The 25,355-nt window shown below is 40.6% G+C and overlaps 1 protein-coding gene and 2 long non-coding RNA genes across 3 annotated transcripts in view; 2 read left to right on the forward strand and 1 right to left on the reverse strand.

Moving 5' to 3' along the window:
• The window catches only part of LOC146389750 (neural cell adhesion molecule 2-like), a 631,716-nt gene that overhangs the window by 378,296 nt on the left and 228,065 nt on the right, over nucleotides 1-25,355 (forward strand). The window lies entirely within an intron of this gene.
• Nucleotides 9,378-9,910, forward strand: LOC146389762 (uncharacterized). Its single transcript, XR_014798540.1, has 3 exons — nucleotides 9,378-9,572; nucleotides 9,657-9,716; nucleotides 9,799-9,910. It is a non-coding gene; the product is annotated as an uncharacterized LOC146389762 (long non-coding RNA).
• LOC146389763 (uncharacterized) lies at nucleotides 9,886-11,043 on the reverse strand. The gene is made up of 2 exons (XR_014798539.1): nucleotides 10,748-11,043; nucleotides 9,886-10,662 (listed from the first exon to the last, which is right to left on the reverse strand). It is a non-coding gene; the product is annotated as an uncharacterized LOC146389763 (long non-coding RNA).

The following is a 25,355-nucleotide window of genomic DNA, read 5'->3' on the forward strand; positions in this document are numbered from 1 at the left end:
AATAGGAGAAACCTTTAGCTTGTCTGTTGAAATAGGAGATAGCTTGGTATGTATAGAAACTTAAACATTTCCTTAAAAGGAGAGTGAGAGAGGGGGGTGACCGTTAACTCAGGATGTAGTATGTATGTCACCGCATTCCTCTACACATCTGGTTCCACTTTCCTTTCCTGTGGTGGTTCCAACTCACAAGCTCTCCTATCTTAAATGAAGCTACAACTAAACAATAATCACAAAACTAAAAAATCTCTTATCAAAAACGAATGGCCAGAACAGCCAGTGAGAAAGAAGGAAAACCTTCAAAATGATCCAGAAGTCAAGACTTCAGCAACGGTTAATATACTGAAAGTTGAGGAAGGCATGGAACCAATGAGACGTGTGATAGACTACTATTCAGACTGGAATAAACTGAAAAGAGCAGTGGCCTGGATAATGAAGCTAAGGAAGGTGCTGTGGATGTTAAAAGAAGAAAGAAAACAGTACTCAAAAATAGTCCAGAAAAATGAAAATGATCCTGAAAAGCAAAAGTTATAGTTGCAAGGGCACATGAGGACATTTAAATCTGCAATGGGAAAGAAAGCGCTTGCTTTGGAGGCTCTTGAGGCTGCCGAATCAGAAATTGTTCGTTTCAGCCAGAAACAACATCATGGAGAGGAGATCAAAATCCTACAGGAGGGAGGACAGCTTAGTTGTAGCAGCCAGCTGTTCAAATTAGACCCAGTTCTTCGAGATGGGATGCTGAGAGTTGGCGGCAGACTCCATAAATCAGGCTTGCCAGAAAATGCTAAACAACCAGCAATTCTTTCTAAACACAGCAAAATCTCTGAAATCATTTTGAGAGACATCCATCAACGAACTGGTCACTGCGGTCGCAATTATGTGCTGGCGCAATTGCGATGTAGATATTGGATTCCTCAAGCCAATTCGGCAATTAGAAAGATAATCAGCAAATGTCAAACTTGCCGTAGGATTTCTGGAAGGGTTGGTGAGCAGAAGATTGCAGACTTACCTGAAGACCGTCTTCTACCAGACAAACCTCCGTTTACAAACACTGGTGTCGACTATTTTGGCCCATTTGATGTCAAGCGGGGCCGGGGTACTGTCAAAAGATATGGTGTCATGTTTACCTGCCTCACTCTCAGAGCTGTACATATTGAAGTTGCAGACAGTCTTGACACAGACTCCTGTATCAATGCGATTCGCCGTTTCATCTGCAGAAGAGGTCAAGTTACCATCATGAGGTCAGATAATGGCACAAACTTTGTGGCAGCGGAAAGGGAGTTGAGGGAAGCCATTCAAAGACTGGATAACGACAAAATTGAAAGAGTCCTACAACCAAAAGGTATAAAGTGGATTTTTAACAGCCCGGCTGCTTCACATCAAGGTGGAGTTTGGGAGAGACAGATTCGAACAGTGCGTCGAATTCTCAGCGCTCTCTTGAAGGAACAAGTGCCAAATGAAGATTGTCTTCATACGATAATGTGTGAGATTGAAAGCATCATTAATGGCAGACCTCTCACAAGCGTCACAGAAGACATAAATGACGTTGAAGCTTTAACGCCGAGCCATCTGTTGCTGCTTAAGTCACAGCCCCTCATGCCTCCAGGTGTCTTCAACAAAAATGATGCATACACCAGAAGAAGATGGAGACAGGTTCAATATCTAGCAGATTTGTTTTGGACCAGATGGACTCGTGAATATCTTCCACTTCTGCAAGAGCGCCAGAAGTGGCTGAAACCGAGAAGAAACTTCACGGTCGGAGATCTTGTGCTGCTGGTGGACAGTTCTTCTCCACGCAACTCCTGGCTCATGGGGAGAGTGGTTGAGACGTTGCCAGACTCAAGTGGAACAGTCCGAAGATTGAAAGTAAAAACTAAAAGCAACATCCTGGAAAGACCTGTTAACAAGTTGTGTCTTCTGGAGGAGGCTTCATCCGAGCGATGAAGAGAAAGAATGTTTGTTCATGGACATTACAATTAGGTTGGCTCTTAATGAGTAATGTGTAAGTTAGTAATTGTTTAGTTCTCTCACCTAACCAATTAGGGGCCGGATGATGTAAGAGCCAATTAAAGGTTAATTTTATTGGTACTGATAAAATGATTAGAGGAGAAATATACATGTTTGATGTTAAGAATATAATTTCTAGTTGATTTCAAAATACTGTTTGTTAAATGTATAGAATATAGAAGTGCGACATTCTAATGCGCTTTTTAGTATTTTGGGCTTCCGGCGCACTGTAATTACGTAGTTGGGGAGTCGGATAAGCTGGAAGCAACACAGTTTTTTGACCGAGTCTTGCCATGTAACTTAAAAGTTTCAATAAACATATTTTTTTGCAAGAAAAGTACCTGGACTTGTTTGCGTTCAAATGCATGTTGCTGGACTGACTCCTAAAGGTGGTACAGAAGAGTGAAATAGAGACGGAGTGCCGCCGCTACAGCTGGGATAGGCTCCAGCACCCTCCACGCCCTGAAAAGGATAAGCGCAGTGAATAGATGGATGGATGGATAGTTTAGTACTTCATAGTTCAGCTCTTGTTCATAGTGTCTCACTTCAATTCAATTCAATTCAATTCAATTTTATTTATATAGCGCCAAATCACAACAAAAGTCGCCTCAAGGCGCTTCATAGATACAGAGAAAAACCCAACAATCATATGACCCCCTATGAGCAAGCACTTTGGCGACAGTGGGAAGGAAAAACTCCCTTTTAACAGGAAGAAACCTCCGGCAGAACCAGGCTCAGGGAGGGGCGGCCATCTGCTGCGACCGGTTGGGGTGAGAGAAGGAAGACAGGATAAAAGACATGCTGTGGAAGAGAGACAGAGGTTAATAACAGATATGATTCAATGCAGAGAGGTCTATTAATACATAGTGAGTGAGAAAGGTGACTGGAAAGGAAAAACTCAATGCATCATGGGAATCCCCCGGCAGCCTACGTCTATTGCAGCATAACTAAGGGAGGATTCAGGGTCACCTGGTCCAGCCCTAACTATATGCTTTGGCAAAAAGGAAAGTTTTAAGCCTAATCTTAAAAGTAGAGATAGTGTCTGTCTCCCGAATCCAAACTGGAAGCTGGTTCCACAGAAGAGGGGCCTGAAAACTGAAGGCTCTGCCTCCCATTCTACTTTTAAATACTCTAGGAACAACAAGTAGGCCTGCAGAGCGAGAGCGAAGTGCTCTAATAGGGTGATATGGTACTACAAGGTCATTAAGATAAGATGGGGCCTGATTATTTAAGACCTTGTATGTGAGGAGCAGGATTTTGAATTCAATTCTGGACTTAACAGGAAGCCAATGAAGGGAAGCCAAAACAGGAGAAATATGCTCTCTCTTTCTAGTCCCAGTCAGTACTCTTGCTGCAGCATTTTGGATTAGCTGAAGGCTTTTCAGTGAGTTTTTTGGACATCCTGATAATAATGAATTACAGTAGTCCAGCCTGGAAGTAATAAATGCATGAACTAGTTTTTCAGCGTCACTCTGAGACAGGATATTTCTAATTTTAGAGATGTTGCGCAAATGGAAGAAAGCAGTCTTACATATTTGTTTAATATGTGCGTTGAAGGACATGTCCTGGTCAAAAATGACTCCAAGGTTCCTCACAGCGTTACTGGAGGCCAAGGTAATGCCATCCAGAGTAAGAATCTGGTTAGATACCATATTTCTAAGATTTTCAGGGCCGAGTACAATAACCTCAGTTTTATCTGAATTAAGAAGCAGAAAGTTAGCGGCCATCCAGGTCTTTATGTCTTTAAGACATTCCTGCAGTTTAACTAATTGGTGTGTGTTATCTGGCTTCATGGACAGATAGAGCTGGGTGTCATCGGCATAGCAGTGAAAATGTATGCTATGTCTTCTAATGATGCTGCCTAAGGGAAGCATGTATAATGTAAACATAATTGGTCCTAGCACTGAACCCTGTGGAACTCCATAATTAACCTCAGTGTGTGAAGAGGACTCTCCATTTACATGCACAAATTGGAGTCTATTAGATAGATATGATACAAACCACTGCAGTGCAGTACCTGTAATACCTACAGCATGTTCTAATCGCTCTAATAGGATATTATGGTCAACAGTATCGAACGCTGCACTGAGGTCTAGCAGGACAAGCACAGAGATGAGTCCACTGTCAGAGGCCATAAGAAGATCATTTGTAACCTTCACTAAAGCTGTTTCTGTGCTGTGATGAGCTCTGAAACCTGACTGAAACTCTTCAAATAAACCATTCCTCTGCAGATGATCTGTTAGCTGTTTGACAACTACTCTTTCAAGGATTTTTGATATGAAAGGAAGGTTGGAGATTGGCCTATAATTAGCTAAGACTGCTAGGTCTAGAGATGGCTTTTTGAGTAAAGGTTTAACTACAGCCAGCTTGAAGGCCTGTGGTACATAGCCGATTATTAGAGATAGGTTGATCATATTTAAGATCGAAGAATTAATTAATGGCAGGACTTCTTTGAGCAGTTTTGTAGGAATGGGGTCTAAAAGACACGTTGATGGTTTGGAGGAAGTAATTATTGAAGTTAACTCAGAAAGATCAATTGGAGAAAAAGAGTCTAACTTAACATCAATGGTACTAAGAGTAGCTGTAGATAATATTACATCTGTGGGATGATTACTGGTAATTTTTTCTCTAATGATAAAAATTTTATTTGTGAAGAAGTTCATGAAGTCATTACTAGTTAACGTTAAAGGGATGGTTGGCTCAACAGAGCTCTGACTGTTTGTCAGCCTGGCTACAGTGCTGAAGAGAAACCTGGGGTTGTTCTTATTTTCTTCAATCAGTGATGAATAGTAAGATGTTCTGGCTTTGCGGAGGGCTTTCTTATAAAGCAGCAAACTATTTCTCCAGGCTAAATGATGATCCTCTAAATTTGTGACACGCCATTTCCTCTCCAGATTACGAGTCATCTGCTTTAGGGTACGTGTTTGAGAATTATACCACGGAGTCAGGTACTTCTGATTAGAGACCTTAGTTTTCACTGGAGCTACAGTATCCAGAGTCGTACGTAGTGAGGAGTCTTGTTATTCTGAGTTTCTTGCTTGACATAGCGTGGGTTAATTTTCAGTTTCTTAGTCCCCTGAGTTTGTAGCATTGCGTGTTAGTGTTAGGTTTGAGCAATTCCAGAGGATAGATTCATTTGCCTCTCAGCTTTAGTTCATATTTAGTGATTTTGCCAAAATAAAATCTTGTTTTACACTGTTCCTCCGAGCCTCTGTGTGGTGTCTACATCTGAGTCCTCTTCCTTGTGTTGGCTGCCCGGTCGTGACAGAACCTTAACTTGTCTGATGTTCATGCTGATGAATCTTTTTACATATATTCCTTTTGAAAATACTAAAATTTGTATATTTATTTATTTTTGTTTGTCTGATAGCATTTATTTATAAAATAAATCGGACATTTCAAACAGTTACTCGCTACTTACTCAGTACTTGAGTAGCCTTTTCACCAAGTACTTTTTTACTCTTACTCGAGTAACTTTTTTGACGAATACTTTTCACTTTTACTTGAGTAATAATATTTTAAAGTAATGATACTCTTACTTGAGTACAATTTTTGGATACTCGACCCACCTCTGGTTGAGACGTAACATTTTAACAACAAAAGTATAGATAACCCCCCCTCCCTCCCAAAATGGTTTGTTCCAGTTCTCCCCTACTCTGGCTCTAGCCCCCTTTCTGCCAGAGCGATGGTGGCTGAGACGCAGCTGAGTGGAGGTGTAAGTGTCTGGCTTAAAACAGGACATATTAGTTGCATTTAACCTTCAGTTACTCTTTGTATAGTTAGGTAGGAGTCAGACCATGTTTCTTTTTAGCTGAAAAACATTACACCCAGGTAACCTGCAGTGTTGAAAACTTGTTTTCCCACAATGTTTGCTACCCTACAATCCGTCCTGCTCTGTAGTAAAATCAGCAACATTTGACCGTCCTGTTGCTCTCACTGAAATGTATACAGCCTACAGCCTTTAAAATCTAGAACTTAAAATTGTCCGTAGCCTAAAGTTGTTACCACTGTCCTGTTAGAAATGGATACTAACTAGCTAACTGACTGAATGCCCATTAACCTTATAACTCCTGCTGTGTGTGTGTGTGTGTGTTTGTGTGTGTGTGTTTGTGTACAGAGAGACAGCCAGGTTTATAAGGGATATAAGGGAGTTTTTTCAAAAACAGGAGCCACATTCAGGTAAAAGTGTAAAATCAAATGATCTGTGAATCAGGAACAATGTTGGATCAGTGTTTCAATATTTATATCTTTTATTGTTGTGTTCATGTGGTTTGGTTATTTGCCTTTTGGTTGAAAGTACACTGAGAGAGGACTTTTTCATTAGTGATCTTAATAGTATTTTTTTATATTAATGTAATTTTTCATCTAATTGTATACAATCTATTTGTGTATGATTGTCAGTCCAAAGAGGGAGAGAGGAAAGAGGAGATTGTGAGGAGAAAGTAAGAACCAGGTAAGAAAACAGACAGGGAACAGTGACAGGCAAAACAGAAACTGTTAAACCGACAAAGAGAAAAAACCTGGAAGTTGTGTTCTCCCTATATTAAAGCTGCTATACAGAATCTGCTAAAAAAAAAAACTGGGTTGAAACATTTTTACCCTCTTTAACAACATCCCAACATAACATTATCATTGATTGGGGAGATTAAAATTAATGATATATTTTTATGTGGTTCAGCAATAACTCTTCTAAAACCTCAGCCAGTAATAGGTAGGCCAACTTTTGGACCGTCCAGTTGTCTGTATGACTGCCGCAGTACGTACATCACATTTGCACACTATCAGAAAGTGCCAAATGGTGCCCTGGTGGAGTGATGAGCTGTAAAGAGAAGCAGATGCTCTGTTTATATTCTAAAAATATTTTAAGCTGGTTTCAAAGATTCTGTACTGCAGCTTTAAATGTTTTCCAAAAGCACACATACACTTATCAGTGTTTCTCAAACTTTTTACAGTGTGTACCACCTGATAAAATGTCAAGCTCTCCCAAGTACCACTATGAAAGTATGAAACTCATAAATCTTACAACACAAAATTAGTATTATTAAATTAGTAAAATTAGTATCTGCAGTAAAGATTTTTTTCATACATTTTATACATTCTACCACAGGTAAAGTTGCCTCCATTATTATAGGTTTTTTTATTAATATTTTGTAATAATGTATTTGTAATAATTTATTCTGTTTTGGGAGTGTTTTTTTTTAAGTATCTGTATTATATTATACATACACATTAAAAGTGAATCTCTGTCCAAAAAATGCACTCAGTTTACTTCTTACTCACTATGAGCATCATTCATTATTCTTCCCCAGTAATTCAGGTCAGGATATGTATTTTTTCTATTCCAATCCATTCTTCTTTTGCAGCATTTAAATAACCTTTATTAGGTTCGATGGTTTTGTTACAGACTTTTCAAAAAAGTGTTTTGTTTTTCTTTCACAAATGTGGGGGTTAAATTGTGTTAAAATGTACAAAACAGTGATGTCATGTTTTGAGACAAGGACCCAGGCACAGAGAGACTTGATGAATTTATATTATGATTTAATAAAGAAATTTGCAGACTTGCACAGAGATGGTAAAATTATGATGACTGATAACGGAGAAGAAGACAACAGACAATGAGGACAGGGAGGAACAGGGGTTTAAAGGCACCAAGGAGACAGTTATAGAGAACTCGAGACAACTGGAGATATTTAAGGATGCAGAGACTAACAGAGACAGGGAAGAAGTCTCATCGTGACGTGTAAAGTTTATCTTGCCTGGCCGGGCAGCTCTCTGGGTGCTCAGCACCCCCGAAGCTCTGATCCTAGAATCGCCCCTGGTGTAGATTGTCCATTTGTGTCTGTCTCCACATTGGGTTAGTGCCCAGTATTTGTTTATGTGTGCATGAGGGTGGGAATGCACGTTTGTGTCTGTACGTCTGTGTCTATATGTCAAGTAAGGTCTTAGACTACACCTCTCTGGGAACATCTCAGGCCCCCTGAGATATGGAGGCCCATCTCCTCTCACCACACTCCCTGCCGGTGGCTGATTCCCTCAGGCATTGGTGGTTCTTGGTGTCTGGAGCTTGGCTGGTTTAACCCCTTTAACGGTCCACCATATACAAGCACAGGTGAGCCCATAAATGGCAGGAAGTAAACATTCCTTACTAAATAAGGAAACCAGAACCTTTACATAGAATGTACCTGGGGTCTGTTTCAGAAAGCGGGTTTAGAAAACTCAGAGTTAAAAATGATACTCAGGGTTGAGTAACCCCGAACTCCCCAACTCGGAATATTCGGTTTCAGAAAGGCTGATAACAATTAGTTCAATCAACGCGGAGTTGCTTTAACCCCAAGTTAAGCGCGCGCACGAGGATACATAAAGCCCTGATTAGTGGAGCACAGATTAAGCGAGTCACCATGGAGACGGAGGGAAAGAAGGCGCGGTCAATGTATTTTACAGCGCTTGAGGCCGAAATTCTGATGGCAGCATATGCCGATAACATGCAAATTTTGCGGAAAAAAAGTAACACAGCCTCAGCTGCAAAAGAAAAGGAGCATGCATGGCAAAACATAGCCGACAGAGTCAATGCGTGAGTGTTAATTTAAACATTGATCTAGGGATTTCCACCCATTTAACACGTTATTTCATTATATTTTATTTTATTTTTTATTTTATACATGTTATTTTGTGATGTGATGTGAGCGCAGGTGCAACCCAACAGGCCCCAAATGTTCCTGGCAGCAAGTAAAAATGAAATATAAAAATATAGTCCAAACAGGTAAGGTGTAATTGTATTATGAGCCATAGTGCTTGGTCTGTTTGTCCTATGTAAATCAATTGCAGTTAGAGGCTACATTAATTTTCTTTCTGTAAGCACTTATTGAAATTATCTGAGCACATTACAAGTACATATTTGCTTACTCTGTATGCTCAAATGTGACCCGTTATAGCCAACAGAAAAAAAGCGGAGGCCCGAAAAACAGGTGGGGGTCCTCCACCACCACCACTCACAGAGGCTGAGCAGTTGGCCCTCAGCCAAAACAGTGGGCGCCCTGTGGCTGAAGGCATCTTTGCGGGGACATCCTCTGAGTCAATAACCCCGCAAGACACAAGTGCCTACATAAGAGGTAAATTCAAAATAATACATGATGTGCATACATCCTTTCTTCACAGTCACCTTTGCAGTGCTACTCATTCATTTGATAAACTCTTTACCATAATGAATTATTTTGTAGTGAAGTTATTTCCCTACTGATTTTGCCTTCCCTCAGTCTTGGTTGTCTTTGAGAGCATAATGACAATGAAGTGTAAGGTGATTGGTATACGTTTGTTAATTGCCATTTGGTCCCTTGTAAGTTATAAGTGACCTGTATAAACCTCATATTCTATCAGTTGATGGTGTACTGCATCTGGTGCAGCCTCCTGTTGAGCCAGACCAACATGCAGTTGTGAGTACTCTTAATACTCCACAGATTATATGAGTTTACAGTAGAACAGCAATGTTGTTAATTTCTTTACTACAGGAAAATAATGAAGAAACATTGACAGCTGTTACAGAGGAGGAAGCAACAGAGACACTTTATGAGGTTTACATCTTACAATGGAAAATATAACAATTGAATAAAATGTGGTACTATAATAAAACCATGGACTTCCTATGTCTCTAACAGAGTGATGATGGAAATGAAGAGGAAGAGGGTCCAGCCACTTCTCCAACAAACCTTTCCTCAGTAAGATGTTCAGCACTGATTTACAACCAACCTAGGTAGGCATGTACTATGAATGTCAATGCTATTTTCTGTGTTTCAATAGCTCCCTGTAAAGCAGCTGTACAAGACCTATTTGATCAAGAAAATAAAAAAATGCGACTTGGAAATGGAACACTTCAAGCAGCAGATCCAAAAGACCAAGATTGAGATTTTACTGCTGGAACATCAGTTAAGGGTGGGTGAAGTGGTCAGAGATGGACGAATTATTTCAGTGTTTGAACAACATAATAATATACTTATTAATACTTTGTGTACAGGAAATACAGGCGACCAATAAAGCCAGTTGAACAAAAAATCTGTTTATTCTTCTTTCAACATGTTGAGGTGATGGGTCAAAGGAAATGATGGTGACATATGGTGTCTCTGACTGCTCTTCCATCTTGTATGTCCGTGGGAGGGTCAGGATGTTCATGGTTTGGATCACTGCTGATGTTTGGTTCAGAAGGACAGTGTTCTCCTCTAATTGTGGCAATGTTGTGAAGAATCACACATGCCACAATAATGTCACATGCCCTTTCTGGGGTGACCCTGAGTCTTTGAAGGCACTGGAACCGGGCCTTAAGCATTCCGATAGTCATTTCAACTCTGGCTCTTGTCCTGCAATGAGTCAGATTATATCGCTGCTGTGGGCCCGGTTCAGGGTCAGGGTAAGGGGTAAGCAAATAGGGTAAACATGGATACCCCCTATCACCAAGCAAGTAGCCAGTGAACTCTCCTAAGACAGAAGGATACACTTCAGTTCAAATGTCCCTGTAGCAATTGGTCTTTATATATTTTAAAGTATTTTCAACTCACCATGTCCAAATTTTGTGCTCAGTGTACATTCACGAAAAATTCGTGAGTCATGAACAGAGCCTGGCCACTTGGCTTCCACATTTGTGATAATGTTGGCAGCATCACATATGATCTTCACAGTGCAGAGAACACAAATTAGCATCCATTACTATAATGAAATAATTTGTTAGTTTGAAATGCTACAGGGAACTATGTACCTGTACATTAATGCTGTGGAAAGACTTCCTGTTCACATAGTCTCCTTCATTTACTGAAGGAGCAATGATTGGAATGTGAGTGCCATCTATACAGCCAATCACGCCTGGGAACCCTGAAAATAAATGTAAAATTTAAGTAGTAGTTCAAGTATCACCACATCATGAATTAAGTTTTGTTCATCCTGATACCTGCAATTTTGTGGAATCCCTCTTTGATAAATCTTGTGGGTCTATGACCGGGGAACACCACAAACGAGTACAGGAGACGTTTCAGTACAACTGTAACATTCCTGACTGCCCGACAGACGGTAGCCTTGGAAACGTGCTCAGCGTCACCAATATTATACAGAAAGCTCCCGTTTGCAAAAAAACGAAGTGCAATAAAAATAATATGTACAGAACTGAGACAATGATGTGTCACATGAGCAATATTAGGCCTGAGGATGTTATTCAAATAAATTATAGATTGTGCTGAAAAACGGTAACGTTCACACAGAAAATCATCAGGAAATGATAAAATGTCCAAACGCGCTCTAATCACTCTCTCCCGGCGGAGAGCTCTGCGGAGAATTTGGGCTTCAACATCTACTGGCTCTTCAAGGAAGGGGCACGCCATGTCTGACACTTCCTACAGTCAGGTTTCCGACAAAGAGGCGGAGAAAGTCAGGGTTAGTTGAAGTAAACCTGCTAGGGGGTAGGTTAGCTTCACGGAGTGTGTCGTCATAGTAACTCACTCAGAATTAATCTAAACTCGCTTTGTGAAACCGAAAACCCAGAGTTTTCGTTAACTCAGGGTATACTTACTCAGAGTTTGCACTAAACCGGCTTTCTGAAACAGGGCCCTGGGGTCCGTTCTTCGTACCTTGCTTACTACATCCAAGATCAAATGACACATCCAAGATCAAATCATCGCGCCAACTTTGAGCTCGCTATTCCGGTTCCCCGAACACACCTGTTGTTGACGATTAGTATAGCTGGATGAAGTAATGTGAGATCACTGGGTGGCTTAAAAGGGGCTACGCATCGATAGTAGAAACATTGATCGGCAACCCTTTGATTGGTCGGCGAAAATGTCGAAGGAGCACGCTCAGTATTTTTCGGCAGCAGAGCAAGAACTCTTGATTGAGGGATTTCAGGAGTTTCAGAGTTTAATTAAAACGCAAGGGAACAGGGCTGGCAGAAAGTTGCTGACAAATTAAACTCGTAAGTAATTTAATAATAATAATAATAATGGATTGGATTTATATAGCGCTTTTCAAGGCACCCAAAGCGCTTTACAATGCCACTATTCATTCACTCTCACATTCACACACTGGTGGAGGCAAGCTACGGTTGTAGCCACAGCTGCCCCGGGGCAGACTGACAGAAGCGAGGCTGCCATATCGCGCCATCGGCCCCTCTGGCCAACACCAGTAGGCGGTAGGGTACATTTATTATATTATATTACATTATATCATATTATACTATATTACATTATATCCTCTTTCACATTAGAGCCACAACAGGACCCACTAGAACATGGGAACAAGTAAAAGTGAAATATAAGAATATTCTACAGAATGGTAATATTTATCACTTATATTGCTTTTACTCTCTTGAAAAGAGACCCTGAAATAATCTGTTTGTTTGTTTATAACAGCAACCAAGAAAAGGGCAGAGCAAAAAAAGACAGGTGGTGGTCCTGCACCCCCTCGTCAACAAGTTGGTTAAGTAAATAATACCCTCACGGGAAAATCGATATCTCTCTATGAGCACACTGTCGCGCTGAGCTAAAGGATCCTGTCTATCCCGCAATATACGCTGAATTCTGAAAACTCTCCTTATCAATCTTGCACCTTCCGCAATGGGTTGCTCGCGTACAAACGGACAGGACATGGCTGCGACAGACTTCCCAAATCCACTTTCGCTTTTATAGCCGTGGTCTCTCATCTTGATTACACGAAGTAATTTACTATTACTACTCTAAAATATGAATTACATCTGAAATAATCAAATACATGAAATAGAATGATTAATAGTACATTTCCCTTTTTTTAGGAAATGACCTGTATGTATCTGTATGAAATCAATAAAAGAATCAAATACTGCATTATCTTTAGTTACATTGATAATATTTATTTATGGAAAAACAGTGGAAAAATATCGCTGTTGCTTTCGTATAAATGAAGCGGACATACCTGAGTGGCCGCAATCTAATCCTGTTTACATAAAGTAAGCCTGCTCCCAAGCAGGTTTACGCTTACGGATCTGTTGCTATGACAGCAAGTCCCGGATGAGCTTCGGAGAACCGAACGATCCAAGATCACGCGAAATCGTCAACAATCAAATCCAGCTAACTTACTTAGCGAGGTACGAAGAACGGACCCCTGGTGTTTAAGACAAGGTTTACAAATTTAAGTACAACAATGACAACTTTTATCAAAATCACTCCAACAACTACAGATCAGCTTACCTCAAAATATATAAAGCATATAAACAATTACAGCAATATTATTCAACAAACACAGCAGTACTACTAATACTAAATACTCAAAGCTTCTTATAACTGAAACAAACATTTATTTTTAGCTCCATTCTGCTGCTGATACATACTTTAGGTTTCTGAATATTAAACTTGTTGCTGCCTTTCATAGTGTGCAACTTGAAGGCCCTGAGTACTTTCTCCCAAACTGAAAACGCTTAAATGATAAACTTATTTTAACATTACCTAATAAGACTGATTCAGGACAGACAATTAATTATTTTAAACTTTTCTAGCAGTCCTTCACAAACAGGGAACAGTCTGTCTAGTCTCTCCATCTGTCAGCTGCTGCTGGCTCTTCCTCCTCCTCTTCCTCACACACTGCTGAGTTTGTCCTGGTGGATCATCAGGGGTGCAAAGCCTTTATTCTTACAAGCCGGATGACTTGTAAGAATGAATGATGCTGCGAAGCATGAAAATGCCATTGGGTCTGCCGTGGTGGTTTACAGTTATCAATTCTTTTCAAATCTATTTTTTAGAAAAATCTAGAAAAATAAAAAGTGCATGCAAACCAGTAAACAAATTGAAAGAAAGTGTCACGACTGCCGAGGCGAGCCGTGTGGTGTTGGAGGGAGAAAGGACCCAAAATGCAAGCAGTAGATGATAATGGTAGTGATGTTTATTTACAAAGTGGAGTAGTGGCAAAACCGGCAATGGGGGAGGACAATAAACTAAAGAAACCTAAACTGGGAAAACTAAATAACAAACCTGAGATGATAGCAAACAGGGTGAGAGGCAGAGAGCCGCAGACGAGGAACAGGACACCATGGAACAAAGACGAACTGGCAACAAGCAGGAGAACACACAGGGCTTAAATACAGACACAGCAGTAATCAGGGGATGGGAGACAGGAGGGCAACACACCTGGGAGAAATCAGAGCCAACGGGACAGGGGAAACGTAAACTGAACTCACTCACATGAGACGGGGACCTTCAGAATAAAACAGTAAACTCACAGACACAGAGAACTAGACGAGACACTGAACTTAAACAGACAGATTCACACGCAGACAGTGGGACACCATAGACAGAAAGAACACAGAAGTGGGACCAGGGTAGGCACAGAACAGAAACCTAACAAATGGCAAATCACAACAGAATACATACTCAGGATAAACAAAAGCATAAAGAAACACAAAACACTGAGTCGGCAGACTGAGGACCATGACAGAAACAAGTACTGTTGATAAACTATAATACAACAATTACAATTAAAATTCTCAACAACAAAAACAACTGGTGAATATATAACTAATATGTAAACAACTTAACAATCCCCCAAAGTCACGTCACATGACAGCGTAACATCTAAACACAAGAGGGGGGAGGAGGAGCAAAGTCTGCCTGCTCTTTGCTGACACGGGAGCAGTGAGTCCGGTGACCTGGCTGTTTTGTCTTTGCCGAATGCACAGCATTGCAAACAAGAGCAGAAATGAAAGTAAAGAATCAATCTAACCAGGCAAAAATGGATCCAATACCAAGTCGGTATCGATTAATAACGTGATAATTAATGCGATATTGATTCATTAAATCCTGAATCGATTTCTAAATATAAATGTATTTTGCCAGAAATGCAGGGAGCTCACAAAACTATTTCAATGACCACCAAACAGCTAAAACAATAAATGAGAGCAGGTAAACAGATTCCACACAAAGACGTGAACACAAAGCGCGGACCCGATGCATCAGTGACATGTCGTCTTTCTCACCCGACGACATGAACACGGACACGCCGTCGGGGCAGAAAGTCAACATCTCACTGATTCTGAGCTGCAGCTTTTGTTCCTCTCCGACCAAAAGAAAGCTTCATTTTTGCTGTTTAATAATTTTTTTAAATACCAAATTGAAAAACGCTTAGCTTGCTGTTTTTCTGTGTTTTATCCTCAGTTACTTTGAAACAGTTACTGAGTCAAAATTGAATTTAATCAAATCAATTATAGAAATCAGTGATGATATCCAGCCCTAGTGAGTATCCTAAGCCCAACAGAAGTGGATGTAGCTGTGGGTAATGAGAAAAGATGAAAAGGTTGATAACACATTACATGCAGTAAATGCACTGCCCAAGTGTCCCCTCTCCCCACTGCCTGTCAATAAAGAACTTTGTGTTGACAAGATTGTTAGGTAATCATTTACAAATCTATCATATCTGCATGGACAGCGTTAACTGATGAGGTTGAAAAATTCAATACTTAAATTTAAAAGTTTACTCTTCGGCCACCACGCTTCTGCCATCTGCCGTTTTATTAATTTTTTAGAAAAAAAGTTAGCCACAGTCAAAGCTGCGCTATGAATTCTGGGATATGTTGGGCCGCAAATGATACACCTGACTCATCCTTCAAGTCCGGGGAAATGAAGGGCGCATTTCTGGCCGCATTTGGAATTGGGACTGCCTTCATCATGTCGCTGTGGTGTAATCAGCCTCCAAATGGGTTCTCAAAATTGTACCAAAAAACTCTGTACCTCCCTCCATCCAACCACACACTTCTTCGGATTTGCGATCAGCCCTGCCTGCCTCAGGGAATCCGGGACCGTGACCAACCACTGCACACGCTCCACCGAGGTATCACTATGAATGACAACATCATCCAGGTAGGAAACAACATATGCAGTGTGAGGACGCAGCTATCGCTACAGGAGGTGCTAAAAAATGGCCGCGGCTTCAAACAAGCCTTGACACACTCTCTAAAAACGTCAACCCCACAGCATGTTTTTGAGAAAAATCTAAGAATTTTGTCCTTGAAGATCATTTCAGAGTTTTTAATGAGCTGCAGGAACCCTGTTCTGTGTGAGTGGAGAACAGCCAAGTCGCCTCCTCTGATAAACCTCCACATGTACCACTGAAAACAGTTAAATTTGTTTGAATCGGAAATCATGGCTCAAACTACTTGTTCTGAGACCATTTCTTCATTTTTCACACCAAACTGTTTAATAAGACAAACGTTACACAGAGTTCATCAAATATAACTAACACTTTAATATTATCAGGATTTCATAATACAAACTTCAAATCAACAGGAAAACAGCTACAGAACATGTGGATCAAAATGAATTCATTAAAAAACAACATGTGGACTTCAAGGATACAGCAAATACACTGAAGTGAAAGGAGGCGCCAAAAATTTGAAGGAATCCGAATTAAGTAAAAGTAGTCACCTGTGATCTTTAAAATGGTCCTGATGTGTGCTGCTGTTTTTAACTTTCAACATTTCGTTGCTGCCACTGTGAATACGAATGTGGTCTTTGCCTAATTAAATAAAGATTACACTGACTCACTGCTCCATCTTCTGGTAAAAAAAAAAAAAAAGGTATTACATGGAAGTACAGCTCAAAACCAGTTTAGCTTGAGTTTCTTTTTTCTGGACATAAAGTCACAGCAGGTGTTGTTTCAAAGCTGGTGGACAGATTTAGTTCATTTTGGAGGATTTAAGAGCAACTGCTGTGAAAATATTTGTAGTTTTGGGAGAAAATGATTTAAGAGAAGATTTTACCACGGCAAAAGATTAAATATGAAGGAAGGATTGAAATTTAACTTAGGTAACACATAAAATGAATACAACTACTAAACACTACTGTGTCCTAAGGGAACAAAGGTTAAAATGTAACAGGGATAACATTTTAGAGAATTAAAATCCCTAAAAGGAAAAAAAATAAACTTGATATACATATCTATACATGCAGCTTCCTAAATGTAACATTCAGGATTATTCACTGCAGGTCCAGAAATCAGAGCTACCTCATCAGATCCAAGTGTGGCATCAGCTGACACTCTTTACAGGAGATTCCATCTGAACTCTGTGGAGCCTGATCTCAAGGTTTTTAAGTCTGACCCTGAAACCAGAAGAGGATCTTTCTCTCTCTTCAGATTCATTGTGATCCAGTGATTTCAGTCCTGCATGATCAGGCTGATGTTTGCACAGAGCAGATAATGAAGTGAAGGTTTTTGCAGATTGGTAACAGTGAAACAGTTTATTTACAGTGTGGGATCGTTTGTGTTCGGAGTATGAACTGAGATTCCTGAAGCTCTTGTCACACTGGTCACAGCTGACGTTCACTTCCATGTGTGTACGTTCATGTTTGTTACGATGACCTGATTGTGAGAAGCTTTTGTCACAGTGTCTGCACTTGTATGGTGTCTCTCCTGCAGTGGTGAAGGATGACCCACACTGGTCACAGATGTGCTTTTTAACCCCACTGTGGAAGAGTTCATGTATTTTTAATGTACTTGGTGTGTGGAAGCCTCTCCCACACTCTTTGCAGTAGTTCATTTTGTCTCCAGTGTGGCTACGCTGATGTGGTTTTAGGTCCCGTTGATGATTGGAAGTTTTTCTACAAAGGTCACAGAGAAACTCTTTCCCACCACCACAGTGACGACAGGATTGAGAAGACTAAATAACTAAAAAACTAAATACATACCTCACAGTAACTGCACTTGTAGAGTTACTTTCTGGTGTGGATCTGTTGGTGTTTTTTCAGCTGATGAGGATATTTAAAAGACTTTCCACACAAGTGACAGTTGTACGCTTTAACTCCACTGTGGATCAGTTGGTGTCTTTTTAAGACTCCAGCCTGGGTAAAAGACTTTCCACACAACTCACAGCTGTAAGGTTTAACTCCACTGTGGATGACTTGGTGTGTTTTTAGACTTTGAGCCTGGGTAAAAGACTTTCCACACAAGTTACATCTGTATGCTTTAACTCCACTGTGGATGAGTTTGTGTGTTTTTAAGCCCCCAGCCTGGGTAAAAGACTTTCCACACAACTCACAGCTGTAAGGTTTAACTCCACTGTGGATGACTTGGTGTGTTTTTAGACTTTGAGCCTGGGTAAAAGACTTTCCACACAAGTTACATCTGTATGCTTTAACTCCACTGTGGATGAGTTTGTGTGTTTTTAAGCCCCCAGCCCGGGTAAAAGACTTTCCACACAAGTCACAGGTGTAAGCTTTAACTCCACTGTGGATGAGTTGGTGTGTTTTTAAGGTTTGAGTCAGGGTAAAAGACTTTCCACACAAGTCACAGCTGTAAGGTTTAACTCCACTGTGGATGACTTGGTGTGTTTTTAAGTTTTCAGCCCAGTTAAAAGACTTTCCACACAAGTCACAGCTGTACGCTTTAACTCCACTGTGGATGACTTGGTGTGTTTTTAGGCTTTGAGTCAGGGTAAAAGACTTTCCACACTCATCACAGCTGTACGCTTTAACTCCACTGTGGATGAGTTGGTGTGTTTTTAAGTCTCCAGCCCAGATAAAAGACTTCCCACACTCATCACAGCTGTAGGTTTTCTCTCCCTGTCTTCTGTGAGGTTTGTCAGCCTCCTGAGAGCGCTGACTTCTTGCTCCATGTTGATCCTACAGTGACAGAGATACAAACAGAGGTAGTGAGTGAAATGCAGTCGTGGAACAAACTGAAACTCCCTCCATTGGTGGAACCAGACATGTCAAAAAAACACATTGTAGGTGTGTTACCACCACCTTCTGGTGATAGTATCACATTACAATGATGTGCTACAATGAGAGTTGTAATGAAAATGACATTATTGAAGAAATATCGATCAGCAGAGAAACTCTTTCACTTCAGAAAAATATGATCTTTGTATTTTCTTGTAACTTCTGTGGTTTTTGGTTGTGAATGTAGATTCTGTATATATGGAGGAGCCCAGGATGGAAAAGATAAAGCTGCTGTTAATAGGTTTTTAAAAACCAACCCGCTGTGCACACAGTTTCAATAACAGTGTAACTGTGATGTTTTTCTCACCTTTTGTGTTGAAGTCATTGTTTCCTCTGTAGTGGCTGAGCTGAGTCCAAATGGCTGAAATTGTTCCTCTGCTGCACCACCACTCTTCTCCTCCTGTTACTCAGCTGGGACAGAAAAAGTATACATACATATACATATATACATATACATATACATATATATATATATATATATGTATATATATATAAAAAAACACCCATCTCGCCCCTGCGGGTGGTTTATCCTTCAAGCTCGGGTCCTCTACCAGAGGCCTGGGAGCTTGAGGGTCCTGCGCAGTATCTTAGCTGTTCCTAGGACTGCGCTCTTCTGGACAGAGATCTCCGATGTTGTTCCCGGGATCTGCTGGAGCCACTCGCCTAGCTTGGGAGTCACCGCACCTAGTGCTCCGATTACCACGGGGACCACCGTCACCTTCACCCTCCACATCCTCTCGAGCTCTTCTCTGAGCCCTTGGTATTTCTCCAGCTTCTCGTGTTCCTTCTTCCTGATATTGCTGTCATTCGGAACCGCTACATCGATCACTACGGCCGTCTTCTTCTGTTTGTCTACCACCACTATGTCCGGTTGGTTAGCCACCACCATTTTGTCCGTCTGTATCTGGAAGTCCCACATGAGTGAGACTAACAGATTCTTAGTTTCTTGTTCCTGATGATCAGATAAATGATGAGTTTAAAATCCAGGTAAGGAACGAAGAAGGCCAAAGATTTCAAGTTTTTAGGAATAATTTTTGATTTACGTCTTAAATTGGACAAGCATGTAAAGAAGATTGCTAAGACGGTCAAGGCGAATCTGAATTGTTTTGAGTTAATTCAGCACTATATACTTACTTCAGCAGCTCAGTTATTTATGCATTTGTCACGTTCCTGGGTCTTTTGAACCAGTGTTTTGAGTTCTAGTTCAGTTTTGATGTTTATGGTTTATGTTTAAGTTCTTTAGGTCAGCGAAGTTCATTTGGTTATTAGATTTCTCTTTTATTTTCTTCCCCTGTATTTAAGTTTCCCTCACCCTTTGTGTTTCATGCTGCGTGTCTTATGTTATCAAGTTTGTAATGTCATGTCTGCGTCTCATGTCTCCTGTTTTATTTTGAAGGTCTGTGTCCTATGTCAAATCTGTTCGATGGCATCATTTAGGGCTGCACAATTTAATGCTAGAAAATCGCGATCCCAATTCATACTTATGTGCGATCTCATTTCCAAATGACAACGATGTAAGAAAAAAAAAAAAAGGGAAAAAAAAGATGACGATTGTACCGCGTTTTGCTCCGGGACATAATCTGCATGAAAACAAGCGCTCACTCTTCCTGCTAAACAAATGACAAGGGAAGAGCCTTATACCACGTGATACAGAAGCCAGCTGGCAGGGAAAAAACAACGGAGATCACGTGAGAGAAACTGCCTAAGGGGAGAAACCACAATGAGTGCAGAGGAAAAGCTCGCTGATGGTGGTGAGAATGACAACCCCACTGTAAGATTAATTCCAAGAAAAGGTTCTCGTTCCTCCGTGTGGAAGTTTTTTGGTTTCAAAGAAGATGATGAGAGTCAAAAAGATATCATTTGCAAGCTGTGTTTTGCCATAGTAGCAGCACCGCAAGCTAACACTACGAATTTGTATAACCACCTTAAACGTCACCATAAAGTGCAATATGACGAAGCTGTAAAGGCCAAGAAAGTGACAGGAGAAAATCCGTCCCCGTCAACCACCCAAACATCAATAACGGGAACCTTATACAGCACTTCCCCATACACGTCAAACTCCCCCAGGCACAAAGAAATTACGGAGGCTATCACTTATCACCGGGCTAAAGATATGGCTCCCATCAACACTGTGCAAAACGAGGGATTTAGGAAAATGATTAAAACCCAAGACAAACGCTACACAGTGTCGTCCTGCAACAATTTTTCAAATGTTGCACTACCTGCTCTATACACGCAGTGTCGGGCAAGGGTGGAGACGGAATTACAAGCAGTACAAGAGAGAATTACAAGAGAGAATCGTGATCTCAAGTCTAAGCAAAAAAATCGTGATTCTCATTTTATGCAAAATCGTGCAGCCCTGGCATCATTGTCACATTTTAGAGAAATATAATCTACTTAGTTTTAAGAGTTTTAATCATTTGTGTTTTTTTAAATTAGTCTTTAAATGTAAAAATAGGATGGGCCCCAGAGTGTCTTAATAGATACATCCAGAGACAAGATTGTAATCGTATTACTAGAAGCATGGTGAACGGAAACTGCAAGATATCATATCGCAGATCTAAATTTGGTCAGTCGGCATTTTCCATAGAGGCTTGCAATCTGTGGAACGCACGTACTTTTGTGTTACTCACAGCAACAAGTCCACCTCATTGTTAGTCCATTTAAAAAACTCTGCTTTTCCTCAACATTTTGCTGCCACGTTTCAAAGAGCCGGTGTTCTGGGAATCCATCCTACCTGACATACCATCCTACCCGTTGTTTCAGCACATGCGCCAAACCATCCTACCTTTGTTAATCTGAGCTACAAGCATACTTTAACAGCTAAAATTCGGTGGCGAACCATCCTACCTTTGTCAATAACAGCTAGAAACATACTCTGATGGGTAAAATTAAGTGCCAAACCATGATACCTTTGTGAATGTTACCTACAAGCATACTTTAACGGGTAAAATTAAGTGGCAAACTGTCCTGGCTTTTTGAATATGAGCTACAAGCATACTCTGATGGGCAAAGTTAAGTGGCAAAGTGTCATACCTACTTAAATTTGTGCTGGAATTACTCTGTGACAGAAGAAATGTGCATAAACTACTTACGGTAGGATGTTTTGCCAAAGTAGGATTGTTTGTCAGAACACCAGAAAGTAAATAAGCAGCAGACAGAAATGAGGCAGGTCGAATCTTCTTGCGTTTCACACATGCGCAGTACTGGCACGTAGGGGTGGGCGATAGAAACGATATACGATAGAAACGATATAAATTTGCTAACATAGCTGTGTCGGTAGCCATCACGTAGCACAACATTATATACCAGGTAGTCCAACTTCAGTAACCCTGCAAACGCCACTGCTGTTTAGTTTTCTGTCTTCATTTATGTTGGAAGTGGTAGCAGAGCTGTACGTTTTAATACGTTTCAAAAATCTCTCAGTCAGAACATGGTATGAAATGTTTAGGTGGAAACTAGCGAGCTAACTTTCTGTTAACTTCTAACTCTGTTAAATTTAATAAATTCTGTTTTCATGGATGTAAAACTTAATTGTTACACCCAATAAAGCAGCAACGCTGATGATTTACCGTATTTCCAGGACTACAAAGCGCACCTGAATATTAGCCACACAAGCTAAAATCAGGGGAAAATCCTGTTTTGTACATACATTAGCCGCACCTGACTAAAAGCCGCAGGTGTTTCAATGTTGACTTATCATATGTAAGAGAATATGCACAAAGGGAATTGTCAGGAAAGAGATGGCTGTTTGGAGACTCACCCCTTTTATTAATATTTTGAAAAACAAGTTATGGGTACATATTTGCATAACTTTTTTAGGTATATGAACAAGTAGCGGTAATTACAAGTACGGAACATGTACTGTGCTTCATAAACGAGTAACAAATGTAGTACATAACAATAACCTACAGCACACCAGAAAAATAGATTCGGACTACCTTTTAGGCTCAGGTGCAGTGACACGGCTTTAATAAGAAGAAAAGTCAGTCATTCACCACCATCTTCCTGCACACTAAAACCACCAAAGTCCTCTTCTCCAGTGTCGGATACGAAAAACGCAGCCTTAACGGTCCTCAAGGGCCGCGTACTCAAAGACCGCTGAGGCCGGAAGTGCGAGGCTTGTAGGCTTGTGAAATGGGACGGTCTAGCCTCGGTCGCGCTGCCCAGGTTGCCTAGCAACCATGATACTAACAGCTGGAAACATTTCATACAGCTTTGTTTGACAGAAATGAAGGAGAACATATTTTGTACATTTGTTTCTACATGAGCTTTGTGTGATTTGACACAAATCACACAAAGCGTGTATCTGAGGCTGAGACCACAGGACTGTAAAACATGATTGTTGGGCTTCATTTCTGTACTGAACAGTCATTTAAGATTAGCTAGTAAATAACAATTAGCTAATGTTGTTCATGAGACTAAAGTCATATCACTTTGGTGATGTAAATATAATATGGCCAATATTATATTAATCATTATTAGTTATTACAGCAGTGAACATGAACTCTGTGCCAAACACTATAGATCAACTTACCTCAGAATATATAAAGCATATAAACAATTACAGCAATATGATGCAACAAACACAGCAGTGCAACTAATCCAAAATACTCAAAGCTTCATAGAACTGAAACCAACATTTATTTTTAGCTCCATTCTGCTGCTGATACATACTTTAGGTTTCTGAATATTAAACTTGTTGCTGCCTTTCATAGTGTGTAACTTGAAGGCCCTGAGTACTTTCTCCCACACTGAAAACACTGGGATGATAAAATTATTTGAACATTACCTAATAAGAGTGATTCAGGACAGACAATTAGTTATTTTAAACTTTTCTAGCAGTCCTTCACAAACAGGGAACAGTCTGTCTATTCTCTCCATCTGTCAGCTGCTGCTGGCTCTTCCTCCTCCTCTTCCTCACACACTGCTGAGTTTGTCCTGGTGGATCATCAGGGGTGCAAAGCCTCACAGATGATGTGCAGCAGTGGGTCCCTCAGTCTGTCCTCACTCTGGACACTTGCAGTTGTCACACATGGAAATCAAATGTGTGATAAGCTGCAGGATTCAAACACAAGTGTAACTTATAAATAAATGTTCATACTTTTATTCCACAATCAGAAAGAAAGAAACAGAGAGAGAGTGCAGGACAGACAGACAGGTGACAGTCTCAGGTGTATACACTGCTACAAACAGGAGGATTTAGTGTTTGTGTTATTACGAGTGCTAAACAAGAAGAGTTCCCAGATGGTTCAGTGGACACATGTGTGACTCCTGTGATTAAAGCATCTTGCTTTCAGCTTAACGAGTGAAACGTCAGCTCGTTCAAACACACGTTAAAGTCCGTTTGGCTCAACACCACCGAACAGAGGCAGCAATATAACATAGCTAACATTAACAGTGCAGTGAATCCTGCTTGTGCCGTGATATTCAGGACTGCAAACTGAGCAGCATCACTGACTTTCAGCCTGTTGTGTTTGTGGATATATGACTGACTTTAATTATGCACAAAATCATCACATTCTCTGTAAGATTAAGGTCGACTATCTAACGGCGTATAAAGTAAAGGCTTTAAAACAAAGTAAATGCTGAAAGTACAAACATCGCTAATGTCACATAACTTTGCCGGCATGTGGCCAACAGTAATGTTTTAATGTTCCTCATTATTAAACATTTGCACATAAATAAGTGACATAATATTCAGAACTTACTTTTGAAAGTTTACTCTTTGGCTGCTCCACTTCTTTGAAGTGTCTCCCAGTCCCAGTGCACTTGTTAGCATGTTTTGGTTCGTGCAACTGGTCCGTCCGGTTATTGTCTCCCCAGAAACATTTCCGTTGTCTTTTTTCCTATTTCCGTTGTGCTTTGTGTGCTTTTGCAGCGTTTTTCTTTTTGCAGGGTTTTTCTTTTTGCAGCATTTTTCTTTTTGCAAGTGTTTTTCTTTTTGCAGCGTTTTTCTTTTTGCAGCGTTTTTCTTTTTGCAGCATTTTTCTTTTTGCAAGTGTTTTCTGAAGTTGCAGTCCGTTTGGCCTCTCAGGGCCACCGTACACATTTCAATGTGGACGCGCAACGCTGTGAAAACGACTGAAAATGCTAGTGTGGACACGGAATGTTTTCAGAAGAGAACGTCGTTTTCCAATCTATCCGGGCTAGTGTGGACGCAGCCTCACTCAATAAACTGTGAACAGATACCGAGGAGAGCAGCAGAAGACCTCATCCAGGAGCTGTTGGAGTACGATTCTTTTTGATGGTAGCAATCAGGCGGAGACTTTTACTTCCAAAATCCATTTGCGCTGGGAGCAGGGGCGATATTGACCCATTTTTGGGGGTGCTTCAGCCAGAGTGATGGTGGCTGAGACGCAGCGGAGCGGAGGTTGAGTGTCTGGCTTAAAACAGGACATGTTAGCTGCATTTAACCTTCAGTTACTCTTTATATAGTTAGGTAGGACTCAGACCATGTTTCTTTTTAGCAGAAAAACATCACACCCAGTTAACCTGCAGTGTTGAAAACATCTTTTCCGATGATGTTTGCTACTCTACAATCTGTCCTACTCTGTAGTAAAATCAGCCACATCTGACCGTCCTGTTGCTCCCATTGAAATTTATATAGCTTATTTAAAATCTAAAACTTACGATTGTCCG

This window comes from Perissodus microlepis, chromosome 3 (assembly GCF_051167445.1).
Source record: "Perissodus microlepis isolate ML-2025 ecotype Zambia chromosome 3, ASM5116744v1, whole genome shotgun sequence".
Lineage (NCBI taxonomy): Eukaryota > Metazoa > Chordata > Actinopteri > Cichliformes > Cichlidae > Perissodus > Perissodus microlepis.